Here is a 14,832-nt window from a genome sequence, read left to right as displayed (position 1 = left end):
TTAGGGCTGTCAAAGTTAATGCGATAATAACACGTTAACGCAAATTTGGTTTAACGGCACTAATTTCTTGAAGGCATTAATGCAACTTGCTATTTTTAGGTTGAAGCGGGGTCAGTTTTAAAGCCAGAGTGAAGATACCGGCATCATATGAAACTAGAAAACCTAAGGAATCCAAGATCTCAATGAGGGAGAAACTGTGGCGAAAGTAACGCAAATCATTTACACATTTTCTACACATGCAGTGTATTGAATTTGTTTTGGTCAGAAGTTTTTAAGTTTATAGAAGACATTTTCAAAAAACCTCTGTATTTAAAAGCAGAGCATATCATATCGTACTCGGGAAACCCCCAATTGGTCTCGGTAAAGATGAACGTTACTTATTTAGAATACTCAGAATCACAGTACTGATACAAATAACAAAAGGGTGGGGGGAAAAAAAACTGATTTTATAAAATGGAAAAGTTTAATTCAAGAAGTAAAAGTTATGGAAAAGGGAACTCACAAAATAAGGAATATGGAGGATGTTTTTGAGAAGAGAGGGACTCTGACAGAAGGAAAAACATAGCTACATGGGTTAGCATGCATGAACATATATAGTATATATGCCTGGAGGTGAAGGCGGACGCATGCGTGTACCCATGTAAATGATATTGCTATATCTCTATATAGTGGAATTTTAGGTTTTGACCAATTTGTTGCTGCATTAAAAAAAGTTTACACTTGAATCGTAATTCCTGTTCATTTTGAAGATTTCTTTTAAGTTGCTGGTGTAAGACTTTTTATTTTAATAATAAATAACACTTCAGTAAATGTATATCTATGTATTTATTTGTTACATTATGTTTTACAAAGTTAGGAAAGCAATGTTTAAGTCAAGCCTGATGTTGCCTTACACATAACAGAATGATCGAGACTGAAAAAGTTGGATCGGTGCATCCCTGGTATTCTTTATCTTGAAAGAATGTTAATTGAACTGTTCTGAAATAACCTTATTCTTTACGGAATTTGAGGTAAGTAAAGAGAGCAGACCTGGCTGTATACCAACAGATGTCATGAGCTCACAAGGACAGCAGACATTTGCATTTCTCCAGGCCTATGTGGCCCATTTACAGGTCATCACCATAGCATGAGCAACGTTTGTTGATGACAGTGAGAGAAACAGGGTGCATGGGTCGGCAGCACCGTAGCTGAATCTGAAACCCTTCAGAACGACACATGCTGAAGTCTGTAAGGCCTTTCAGGCTGTACTCACCCGGCTTATAAAAGAAATGACTATTTCAAATTCAACCTACAGAGAACCTGGCTGGGGAGCTGATGGTTTCAAGATTAAGCAGAGGGGAGGCGAAGCACAAAACCAGCAAGTAAAGCATGGTCCCTTCCAAACACAACAGAGTCCTGGAGCAGAACTGATGGAGAGCAGTAGCAGATACTTGTTTGTTGCTCTGTTCTGGCCTTCAGGGTGGCTGTGATCCACTAAACCAGGGGATACATTAAAAGGTCAGGCCCATACCGAGCGCAGTCGAGCTGGGTTATACGCATCAAAGACCTCTTTATAAATGCCCCCCCAGATTGAAACCCCTCAAACACAACCACACGGTGGTTGAAACGCTTTGAACTGCCACCGATCATGTGAAGAAACTCTAAACACGTTCACGGCGGAGCCATCGAAACGTCAAAACAAACTCGGGCGGCTTGGCTACCTTTCTGAGAGCGTATTTCATCAGAGGACAGAGCGAAAGAGAGGAAGGAGGGAGGAGAAGGAAAAGAAAGCACCACTGGAGTATTTTTCGTATAGCTGAAAATGATTGATTGAAAACAATGGTTGACGTCATTGGCTGGATGACTGACTGGCTGTCTGAACTGGCCGACTCTCTCACTGGGTTAAGAGCAAGTGTGCGCTGGCAGCTCGGACCACTTGGCGGGAGAGCCGCGGCTGACTAACTCAGCTCATGTCATGTGCTGCTGCTGCTGCTGCTGCTGCTGGGCAGTCAGATGGATGGAGTGTCATCTGCCACTCTCGACCCTCTGCTTTCCATTTGGAGGTGATTTGGTGGTTTCCGAGACCTTTGAGCCGACGCACAGGATACATCAAGATGATATTCCTGCCCTGTTCTTCAGCTTGCAACGCGGATTCTGTGTAGTGTTAGCGCCTCATACCTCACTGCTACAACCGCTCTGTGGTAAAGAAAGAAGGAGAGGGAAAAAGCCACTGAACAAGAAAGAGGTTTTACACACAACACATGTGCACCAGTCATTACAGCGACCCCCGCGGTTTTACTCAAGCTCGGTGTGTGATATTGTCCCCCCCGGTATGTGATCATCCGACGCCCGGTTCTGTGGTCATCATCACCAGAAACCCTCAATCATTTACAACTTGAAACTCCCAAAAGAACATCTCACATAATATATATATATATAAAGAAAGATTTAAAGAGACATGGGATGAGGTGAGGGGTGTAGGAAGGGCGGTGAGGAGATATGGTAATGTCATTACTATTGGCAGAGCGGAGATACAGGTAGGAGGGGATGAAGGGAGCGAGGGAGGGAAGGAGAGAGTGAGAGTCCCTGAGCGTTATTCTCCCCAGGTAGGTGCGAAGTCAACCCCTCCTGTCTACGCTCTCAATGATTCAACTCTTTATTCCTTCTGACAACAATTCCTCCCTATTCATGCTGGGAAAACCTAAACCGGCTGTGTGATATGTGCCAATGGCACATTATGGAAAACACATCAACTCATGTATCTTCATACAACGGGTTCGTATGATATCTTACAAAAAGTTATTACTCATTTTTCGTGCGTTCTCCTACGAATGTCCGGCAACATGTGGCAATCTCCGCACGTTAGTCTTTTCAGTATTTCAGTACAGTATTGGTTTAGGCAACAAAACTACTTAGTTAGGTTTAGGAAAAGATTGTGGTTTGGGTTAAAATAACTACAGAAGTGGCGTTACTTAAGTTCGGAAGTTACGTGACAAATAAGTCAACGTCTGGGTTAAAATAATTACGGAAGTGGCGTTACATAACAAATAAGTCAACGTCTGAGTTGAAATAACTACAAAAGTGGCGTCAATTAAAGGGACTATTTGTAACTTTCAGAATTGCTTGTTAACAGCGACACCTGTAGCCGTGAATTCAACGAAAGTCAGTGTCGGGCTCGCGCTTGCTCGCTCTACATAGACATGAACGAGCATCGCTCAAAACAGTGTGGCGACACACGTCAGCTAAAACCACAATATCACTCTATATTTCACCTGCTTGGCAGTAATGTTAGCTGACCAGACGAAGGTCTCCATGAATCAATGCTGTTTTTTCCTGCCTCAGCCTCCGGTGTCTCCCTCTCCGGAGGGAGACACCGGAGGCTGAGGCAGGAAAAGCAGGTCGGTGCCGGGGCTGAGCAGGAAGAGAAACGCTACCGTCTCCGACCGGGTGCCGCTGATAACGTAACACGCTGCAGAGCCCCGTCACTTCACAAGACACGGAAAACCTCTGTTGGTCTGGAGGAGCTGCAGCAGTTATTTCTGCACAAACGTCCACTGTACATTCACTAGATATTCTCAGAGCTACTAACTCTTCTGCAGTGTGGAGTGAGCGAGCGTTCACGTCTAGAGGTGGAGCGAGACAGCGAGACAGCGAGAACGCGCGCTGTCTAAGTGAAGGCAAGCAGGCAGAGGAGCAGTGAGTCTGGCCACACGCCAGCACGCATGTGTCCCGACCCGGTACATTTATACGCTTAAAAAGTTACAAACAGTCCCTTTAAGTTCGAAAGTTACATGACAAATAAGTCAACGTCTGGGCTAAAATAACTACAAAAGTGGCGTCACTTAAGTACGGAAGTTGCATGACAAATAAATCAACGTTGACTTCTGGTTTCCCACGGGGTATGAACTCCTGGGTGAACTCCCCGACCTCATGCACCGCACCTTATGCAGAGTTTGACGCTAATTATACTTCTTGGTTCACGATAACATGGATTAAATACTAAAAAAAATACATATACTGTATACGAATTACAGTGCATTGCTTTTCATAGATATAACTACGAACAGTGTGTGGGAACAGCCCGCTCCATTAGCTGATCAGAAATAATAACATAGTGGGGAAAATAGATAAAAGACAAGCTACCACTGTGCTCTGCTGTCTTTCTGGGGGTCACTATGTCAGGCTGAACCCTGTGAACCAGAGCAAAAACAGTTTCAAACAACAACAGAAAGAGCTGTAGAGGGACCAAGAGCTAAACAAGGACTCTGCAAAGCTGAAATTAAATATAAGAATGTATGGCTGGACAAGCGCGGAGGAGAGATGGAGGCAGAAAGGGAGAGAGAGAGAGAGGAAATGAGCCAAAGAACAACCACAGTGGTGGTGAAAACACTGTGTGGACACTATAGAAAGTGGAAAGAGACGTAAACCCAGGACCAGATGTATGGATGCATGTATAGGTCTGTAACATCAGAAACCGTGTCCAGCACAGACAGTGGGAGACAAAACGAGAGAGGGGGGGGAGAAGAAGAAGAAGAAAGGGAACGAGATTGCGCCAACTCTTCACCACTAAAGGGTGGACCGACTTGTTTCTCGCCGGGCTGGTCTGGCTTCATTTGATTTGTTTTGGCCGGACTATTCTGGACCCTCTCGTGCGGCGGCTGTGTGTAGCGGACCTGGCAGTGTCTTGTAGTGGACCACTAGGTTCTGTTGTGGCTAGTGCTGGACCGGCCCAACCCAGAGGTCCTGAAGCCCGGCATGATGTTGCGCAGTAAGGCCGAAACAGTCTTCAGAGAAACCGGAGAGGCCAGGGCCTCCGAAAGCTGAGGAAGTGACCACTTTAACTGCCAAACAGCACTTCCCCTCTCACGCCCACACCTCTACAGCGGTTAAAGAAAATAACAGTGTTTTTCACAGATCCCTTTTATGTAAAACACAAAAACAATCCCAGACAATGAAATGCATTAAACATGATACGCATCAAATTGCCAGTCGCATAGGTCAACGACTTTGTTTTTTTTTTCTACAGCAGCGCGAGACAAGGAAATTACAGGGATCAATCTAACAACACAGAGTTTGCATGGGTGTAAAATATGACCCTCGCCGTGACATTGTAACTTCACCGCTGTTTACTTACACGCCACACTCGGCCACATGGGCTGCCGGGAGACGCATTTATCAGTCTGTCCATAGCTTGACATGTGAGGACTGTACTGCACGGATACAGGGGGGGGACCCCACTTCCATCTTGTAACCGAACTACATACAGAAAGACAAACTGTCCGCCTGAAATGAACTTGTTCGAATACAGGAAATGAACGGTGGGTTTCGACTCAATTTCCTCCCCCCTTGCACTTTCTCCCAAGTGCCGAATGAGTTATTGACCTCCCTCATATATCTTTCAGGGACATATAGAGAGGCACAATGTTCGTGAGGCTCACCAGACTGCCGGGGGGGAAGAGAATTGTGACAACATGTGGGAGCTTTCTTAGCAGGTCAGTATTTCAAACGCTGCCTTGTGAACGTGCAAGAGGGCCATTTGTACGGAAAAAAATGGTGGTAGACGGGTGGCAGTAAGAGAAGCAGCTGCAGACGGTGTCGCCTAATCCACTCAAGGCCTGATTAACCTCTTTATTCTCCACCCGAGAGAGAGGAGGAAAGGATGCCGCAAGCATAGCAAAGGCAGACAGAGAAGCGAAAGGAAAAAGAATTGAAGCAAGACTCAATGAAAGAACAACATCTACTGAAATAAATAACATCTGATTAAAGCATGTGTGCAGACAGAAGAAGAATGATGACACTAAAGACGAAGGAGCACCGTGAAAAAGGCCGGGGAGTGATGGATTTCTGAAATAGCAAGAAATAAGCGATGATGATTCCTGCACTAATGTAAACACTTTTTTCGTCCGAAGGGAGACACTCGAGACAGACAGTGGGTGGGAAGATGGATTTAACCCGAGTCAGATGCCAAACAAAAGGAGAAGTGTTTAGGGCCGCTTGTTCACAGCCAACACAGGACTGATATGTCATCAGCCCACTGCCTCCATACAGATTCTGCTCTGTCCTGAAGACTACCAGCACCTGACCCCCTTTTTAAACTTTCTTTCTACTGAAGTAGCACGCAGGAGCATGGAATATCAGAGGGAACAGTGGTTGTCTGGATTAAAGGGATAGTTTGGGTGTTTTGAAGTGGGGTTGTATGAGGTACTTATCCAAAGTAGGTGTATTACCTACAGTAGATGACGGTCGGCATGCACCCAGTTTGGAGAAACAGACAGGAGTACCAGCATGGAAGCAAAGCAATGTACTGCTGTGGACGGGGCCAGCAGCAAAACCTATTTTAGCCACCTAAAAGCAAGGCCAACCTAAAGAAATCTACATCAGTTTAACTGCACGCGATATTAAGAATATTTTCACCGGTTTACCTTCTCATCAGACGGCTATACAGTCTATGTTTCCGATGGGGAAATGAAGCCTTTATATATGCTCTTGCCAAAGCAACATGACTCCAGTGAAGATAACAGTTAATTTTAGGTTAACAATAATAAGGCATTAGCGCAAATTAATTTTAACGCCACTAATTTCTTTAACGCAACTTGCGATATTAATATTTCGGAGGTTGTAGCGGACTCAGTTGTAAAGCTGTGAAGAGTGAAGATACTGACATCATATGAAACTAGAAAACGTAAAGAATCCATTGGTACCATCAATGTCAGACTAGCTTGTCGTGAAGTAGGCCAAATAACGCTAAATTTTGGCGAGAAAAAACTGGCATGGCCATTTTCAAAAGGGTCCCTTGACCTCTGACCTCAAGATATGTGAATGAAAATAGGAAATAGGAGGATCATGATCCGGATGGCCACCAAAATCTAAATGATTGTTCATTGTGCCACACGTCACCCCTCCAAAAAATGTCATTCAAATCCATCACGAACATTTGCAGTAATCCTGCTAACAGACAGACAGACAGACAGACAGACATACAAACCAACGACGGTGAAAGAGGTAAATACAGCGTACACTTAAACTGAAAATATGTTTTGCTGCTCCCCCGTCCAAAGCAGTACATTGCTTTGGTTCCGTGCAGTATCTGTCTGTTTCTCCAAACTGGACAAGCGCTGACCGCCATCTACTGTAGGTAATACACTGACTATGGAGAAGTACCTCATACAACCCCACTTCAAAACACCCGAGCTATCCCTTTAAGTGACCATGCGACTGTTGAGGCATCACCTACCAGACATCAAATTATATGGTATTACAAGATATATTAGCTGAGCAGACGCTGTGATCTTTAAACATAACTTACAATGAGTCCAGCAGCGTTCTACTTGGGGTATAATTGTGGAAGAGCGTGGAGAGGGGTACTGGCCCGTGAACGTAACAGCAGGAATCTGTGCTCCATTCAAAAGCCCAGAAAACCTCCCATTAGCAGTTCCATAGACCAAACCACTTCTCCACATTAAAAAAAGGTCAGGGGGACTGAGCCCTCCAATACCATCTACACTGATGTTTCAGTGTCACGCTCTCTGAATAACTCCATCGTTTGGGAGGAGAAAAAAACAGAGAGTGGCTTTTGCAAGATGTTAGTTAGGGCTCCACGGCATGGAAAAATGACTTCAGCAAAGTACAGTGGGCCGGTCCAGGTGCAATCAACCGTCACTCCGATCATATATCGACTGTTTCACTACCGCAGGCTGAACTCTGGATGGGTGTCATTTCAGGGCCTATAAAGAATCCGTGGCCCTTCCCTGAGATCATGCTTCATTCAGGTGGAGCGAAACAGAATCCAGGTTGCAGGAACCTTATCAGAGTTGCATTTCAGAGCCAGGCGAGGCCAAGCTTTTCAAAAAGGATTTATTTTATTCCATCTTATTTCCAAGATGCCATCGAATATCACGTAGCGAGCGCCTCGCCCTTTTCCTCTGCTCCGTGCTTCGTCACACCTTTATGCTTCAAAAGGGCTGTCAGCACGTTGAAAACAGAGCTCGGGACAAAAGTACAAGTCTAATCAGCAGTAATTGGCTGCATATAGTCTGCAGGATCCGTCAGCAACCCCCGAAGAGCCAGCGGTGTTTTCAGCTACAACGCTTTTAACAATCACACCGCAGACAAGTGAGTGGAAGCACCTGCAACACGGCTGCTGCTGGAGCGAAAGTCGGGAGCATGGTATCTTGTCCAGATCTCAGTAGTTAAACTTCACAAAATGATATACAATGTAAGAAAAGATATAAAAAGGGAGACAAATTAAACACGGAGGAGAGACGAAAGGTTAGAAATATCTGGGCAGACAGAGAGATGATGACACGTAAAGACAGATATATGAGAAGCAGAGGATGGAGTGCCAGTCCAGTGTTTGTCAGATGCCAGGATGGAAGGTCTTGAAGACTGTGGGAAGGCTGAGTTTGGCAGTGGCCATCGAGAACTTAGATGAAAGGCCGATGTTTGGCCCAGCCAGAGCCGGCTGAGTTTAGATTCGCTCTAACACGGTAGACAAAATACAGAAGCCACAACATACTAGCCACGTCCAAATGACCTGCCACCTCTGCTTACTGCGGCGACGGAACAGCAGCAGACTCTCTGGCACTGGCGCCGCGTGTTCTGTCCAAAGCCGCGGCCAGCTACTTATTTCTAGCGAGTGTTCTTGGGACGTCAGAGGCGGACAAGCCAACACCACCCGAAAGGCTTCGTTTCGATCAAACATTAATAAGCGGCACTGTTTTGAAAATTTGTGCTTTAAATTTACATTCTAAATCCTTCGCCGTCTTGCTTCTCAAAGTCGCAGGCTATTACTCAACATCCCGTTGTCTGGATGTCAGACGGAGCACATGGTGTGTAAAGCTGTTTTCAGGTTCTTTCTAATGCAAGTGAGCATGTCCTGCCCGCCAATGACCGATTTAGTAGCCTGTGTGCTTTGGATGGGAACCGCGGAGGATGTCATCCTACCTCAACAAAAAAAGCGAGCGAATTCTTCGTATTCAAACAAATAAAAGTCATCATTCCTCACTCTCAGTCGCACTCACTTGATTTCTTTCTTTTACATCTGCTTCCTTTTGACTGAGTTTTTTTGTGCTAAAATGATGTGGAAATTTTAGTTCTGATGTAACTGGAAACAGGGAGCTCTTCCAGTGGCAACAAATCCTTGTGTTTCGGTACTGTATCACTGCGGCACAGAGACGGCTACTGGCCAACGACCACGACAAATGGAAGCTCCCCATGGAACAGCCCCCCCCCCCACACACACACACACACCATAGGCAAAGTCCTCCTCCAACCCTCCCCTATGTCTGAAACCGGCCGAGGCCAGATGCTCTGGATTCTTGACATCAGGATGGAAAAATTTACTGCTAACCTTGACAGAGAAAAAAAACCCAATATGTCCATATTCTTATCATATCACTCAAATCATTCAGAGATTTGTGTTTCCATGTATGCATTGGTCCAGCACAGGAGTATGTGTATGGAGAAGCAATAATGCCTCACCGTTATAGGAATATCTGCATCTCATTACTCAGTATCATTACAGAGCCATCACCTTTTCCAACAGGGGGAGATCAAGATTGGAGAGAATACGATTGCTGGAATCACTCATCCATCGCTCCCCGCACAAACATGCACACATGCAGCCAGTAAGTTATTAGCGGATCTGGTAAAAGCGTTGTCCCATCGCAAGATTTCCATGTGTAGTCTTTCATGCGAGTGTCGCCCACCTCCTCCGCAGCTGTGCATGGGCTGAACCACCCTTATCTTTAAATGCTGTGCGGGGGCTGTAAACCTTGATAGAACACGCAGGTACGGCTTGGAATAACACCGTTAACTTTAATGAGGTTAATAAAAGGGCATCGGGCTCTTTAGAAGTGCCTGTCGGAGAGTGTGCGCGCGAGGATTTGGGGCTGGTCTCGGGTGTGTGGTTTAATAAAAAGGGGCACCGTGCAGCGACTGTAATGGCACATGGGGGGCTTGTCAGCAAGCAGTTGACTCAGCAGCAGTGTTGGGCAGGCAAGTCAGTCAAACGACGAACAATTAGTTGGTCAAACCAATGTGGGTCTTGTTCACTGAGTCAAGTAGAAGGAATAAGAGCAGGGATGACCACAGTTTCATATTTGTATTCTTTAGTTCAATAAAATGAATGTAGGAGTTCTTAGAAAATGATTAAGTCATAACTACATTCTATAGCCTGACTGATACTGGGGTTTTTGAAGCTCGCACCAATATAGATATCTGAGTTTAAAAAAATCTGATAGCCATATAATCAGATGACATAAACACATGACATAAAGAAACATGGTTGATGAGGACAACCTCATTCCCAGGGCTCATGCCAGAAGCTTGTAAAAAGGCCATCACCGACAAGATAGCAGGATTTAAATGCATGGATATGCAGCCCGTTGGCGTCATGCACAGCAGACTATAGGACAGGTAGATTATTTCTTGAAATATTATGACTTTATTCTCATTAAATTGCGACTTTACTCTTGTAATTATTAAAAAAAGATTCTCAAAATATTACGAATTTATTTTTTTGACATCTCAGATAACACAAATATGTGGGATGTGTTTTGAATGTGCAGAAAGAAAACATTAGCAGAAATCTTGCAAAAACACACATATGAGCTATTCAAGTTTATACAGAGGTTTTATAAATGAATTACTATTAATTGATGTAGACTTCCTTAAACAAAGTACACAAAAGCAGATGGAAGAGTAAATTGTGCCTACATGTGTGTTGACTCAACAATAGTTGATCTACAGAAGAATACATGAGAGCGTATTATATTTGTATATTTTGAATCCCCCCCTGTTAAAAATTAACAAATTGCTTACTGCCACCAGCGATAAGCAGGATTTATATGCATAGATATGCAGCCCATTGGTATTATTTTGGGAGAAGCTTTACAGGATAATGACAGAACAAACAAACAAATTTGCTCAAACTTTGCGTTATTAAAAAAGTGACACCCCTAATGCAGACAGGAGCAAATCACATATAGACTCATCCGGAACACGTGAAACTAGAGATAGCGAGGTATCGCCCACTACTACTAGCCAAGAGAGTTTTTAAATCTAGCTGTTCGTCCTGATGTCTCCGGCTCTAAATCGCTGATATCACCCCATTCTACCTCTCCCCCACAAATTCTGACACAAAAACTGCAATCACAGAACTGCAGAAGCAGGGAGGAAATGGGGCTACGAGGAGCAAACACCCACTCTCACTCCGGGAGGCTCGCTGACCTCTGAATGACACAAACCAGATGTTGGACGTCGGAGGGTCTCTGATGGGAGAGAGCGGGGACGTTAGGAGCAATTGAGAGAGCTCCTCATCTGCAGACAGCGAGCTGCCATTACTGTACAACCCTCATCAAGTGATGGGGGCAAGTTGGAACTGAACTCCAAGTGCCGCGCATCACGAGAGAAATATTTAGACACGTGGAATTGTATGCAGTAGACGGTCAATTCAATCATCATTGATTTCAACAGGACAATGATGAACTTCAACATTCCTATTTTCTAGATCAGTGTTATTGTGTCTCTGTACATGAGTCTTTAGCATGGAGGTGGCACTTTGATTGGACATCCTGTGATGCTGCAGGGGTAGGTAGAGGAATTTGGTATAAATGCAGCAAAACACCCACACAATGTAAAAAAACAAACTAAACAAATTCCTCGAAACGTAACCTTGCTGCTAATGGAGCTCAGTGGGGAGATAAACGGTGCGCATCAGACAGAGGAGTGGGCTGGGTTTGTCTGTCCGAAGATCCCAAGGTGGGAGCTGAAATAAACTGAGATGAGCCGAGCCAAACTGAGCGGAGGCGTAACAGTTATCTGTCCCCGACTGAGCCCACAACGAAACTCCATCACGCTTGAACAGGAGGAGAAATGACTAAACAGCAGCTGCCTGGAGGAGAGAAAAGACCTGGAGAGCAGCTGCATAGCTTTGTTAGAGGGGGGGGGGTTACAGAGTGTTCAGGTTAATCTGAGCACAGAGTTGACTTATCGTCTCTTCGCTCTAGTTTTAAAATGAATTTGTGTTACTGTGTTATTATTGCGGTACCTTTGACAGCCACACTTGCCAACCTTCCGACCTCAAAAATAGGGATGATTTCAAAACCCAAATTTGAGTTTTAGAGACTTTGTTTCCTGCATTCTGGTGACTTTTAAAGAATAAAAATAGCATAAATAATAAGTATACTGCAACAGCATTTTTAATTAATTTTAGTTTTAATTCTCAGGAAAGAAAAATGTATTAATTCGCCCCTCTGGCGTGAATTTGTTTGAATCTCTGGCATAAACAAATATTCATCAGTTTTTATTCATTCATTCAGTATTTCTTTCTCTTAGCACTGTCCTTTTCTCTCATTTACTGAAGGCCCTTCCAGAAACACCACGACAACAGCACCACTGCGCTCCAAACCCATTATTTCTAATGGCTTGTGCCGCACCATGACGGCTTTTCGCTGCGTCAAGCAAAGCCCGACTTAGAGCACTGCACGCTGGGAAGCACAGCTCAAACCGTGTTGTGTCACGAGCATCCTTTCCACCGGGAAACAACATTTGGTAAAGCTGTATTGTTGTCCGGGGGGGGGAACAGTAGGGCTTTTACACGCTGTACAGTGCCAGAAACAGGTTGAGATAACAAAAAAGGGGGAAAAGGTGTGCAAATTTGCCGGGAGAATTGTGACCCCGGGAGGAAACTGTGAGAGGATAATGAAAAACGGGAAAATTGGGAGGTTTGGCAAGTATGTTAACAGCCCTAGTTTGCACAATTAAAAGCTAATTTTCTTATTAGAATGTGAATTAACGTGTGTTTGTGTATTTGATCCCAACAATAACAGCCAACAAAATGTCACATAACGGCGTCCTAAAGCGCAGGGCAGGGTTCTCTGGATGTTGAAGGATGGAGAGGAGGCGTTGGATACACTCACTACAAAATGTTTCAAACACGGAGAGCAGCGCCAGCATCATCAACTAAAGCCCCGCCATTAATCTGCTTCCAGAGCATTTATGAAAAATCTAAAAAGTCGCACAGTGAAATGAGTCCACGGTAACCCAATCATCAGGACATTCTCTCCAGCGCTCCCCACAGTCATATATTAAAGGCCAGTTTTTCCAACATTTTATTGTTTTTCAAGTTTATTTTCTTACTTACTTTTTATTTTGGTTTCATTTATTAGAATCTAATTCACACAGAGGCCTGTTGTTTATCTGGGCCGAGACAGAGAGAGAACGGAGTGAGAGAGGGATGGTATGATCTTACATGTGCCCACGTGTTTGCTCTCCAAACACTCCAATAATGAGCATTTTAATAAGATCTACACACACACACACACACACACACGTTCTCCTGCCCAAATCTGGTGATGAAATATGAGAGCTGCTACTAAAGAATAGTTAAATTAATGATAATATTTCCCCCCATTATGTTAAAAGAGCCAGCACAGTACTTCATCTCCTGTGTGTGTGTGTTTGTGTGGTGAGGGTGGTGTTGAGGGGTCTGCAGATGGCAGGACCGCTAATGAAAAGACGGTAAGGTACTGGCAAGATACAGTCATGTCTCTGTAGTTATTGGCAGCCACCACATGTGGAGGAGGTGTAGTTAGTCTCTGTGGATTTATGCTTGTCTGCAGAGGTGTTGCTGCCTACATGCCAAACCTCCAGCAGTACGCAAGAGGGTCCTGCTGATGTGGACGACGTCCTCTAAACCGAGACTACAAGTCAGCCGCTTCAACTGCAAGTCTTCTGCCGTAAATACAAGAATGTAGACATGATTACTTCAAGTCATATCATAAACTCATTGCGTTTTGAAGACAGCTTGACACCATTTCAACACATCCATATGTTATTTTTCTAATATTCTTCTCATTCTTCCTCTGATGTTTTTGCTAAATACAACAGTGACTGAATAACTATTGAGTAACACAAAGAGGCCAACATTTCTTATGTTATATGTTTGGGATTTCTAGTTTATAAAGTTGATTATATCTTTTAAGAGTATGTAATACTAATAATTTAATAATTAATAATGTATTACTAATAATATGTTTATTCCCCCTCCCTAATTATGTGTTTATTTATTAGTTAATTATATAATATTATATTAGTTGCATAGAGTTGTTTATGGATAATTCTAAATGCAATAAATGAAATGTTTTTAAGTAAACTGCATGAGATGCCTAATAATCAAGGATTGTTGACTCAATCGTTTTCTACATCACTTCTTTAAACTCATCTTAATAGACATTTTTTATGTTTGAAACTGTCTGATTTAATCTTTTGTTTGTTTGTTTTTATTATCTGCTTTAACATTTATTCAATTCTTCAAGTAATATATGAATAAACGAGAAGAATAATGGACAATATCTATGAGCAAATATGCCATTTTAAATATGATAGATGACTATCGGTGTTCTCAGGAGAAGACACAAGAACATTCTGAAAAAGTATCGCTTATAATATGTACATCGGTATCAAACATACATATATGGAGTCTTTTAATGGTCATTTCACTCAGCTAGGACACAAAAAACTGCAATAACTACTGTACTGTAAGACAGGAAAGGACAACTGCATCATACAGTATAACTTAATACCAGAGAATCAGAGCAATCTACTAAGATCATTAGTAAGTATTTGTAGAGGAGGAGAGGGTATATAGGTCAACAATTATTCCTTCATATATTTTCAACACATTGCTTTCTTTATTAGACTGTTTAAATCTCAAGTGCTAACTGATTTGACCAAGAACAGATGGAGCTGAGAGGTTTGTCTCACCAGAAATACGACAGATTTTCCATCATCCTATAACGGAGCTTTATCTCTTAATTCAACAGTATTATTATGATACCAAGAGCAATACTA

The 14,832-nt window shown here is 43.4% G+C and overlaps 1 protein-coding gene across 3 annotated transcripts in view; it reads right to left on the bottom strand.

Annotated features, from left to right (window-relative positions):
• The window catches only part of mpp7a (membrane protein, palmitoylated 7a (MAGUK p55 subfamily member 7)), a 163,878-nt gene that overhangs the window by 104,295 nt on the left and 44,751 nt on the right, over positions 1-14,832 (bottom strand). The window lies entirely within an intron of this gene.

The sequence above is a fragment of the Sebastes umbrosus genome, chromosome 21 (assembly GCF_015220745.1).
Source record: "Sebastes umbrosus isolate fSebUmb1 chromosome 21, fSebUmb1.pri, whole genome shotgun sequence".
In the NCBI taxonomy this organism is placed as follows: Eukaryota; Metazoa; Chordata; class Actinopteri; order Perciformes; family Sebastidae; genus Sebastes; species Sebastes umbrosus.
Note: the sequence above shows the minus strand (reverse complement) of the source record. Positions and strands in the feature narration are given on the sequence as shown.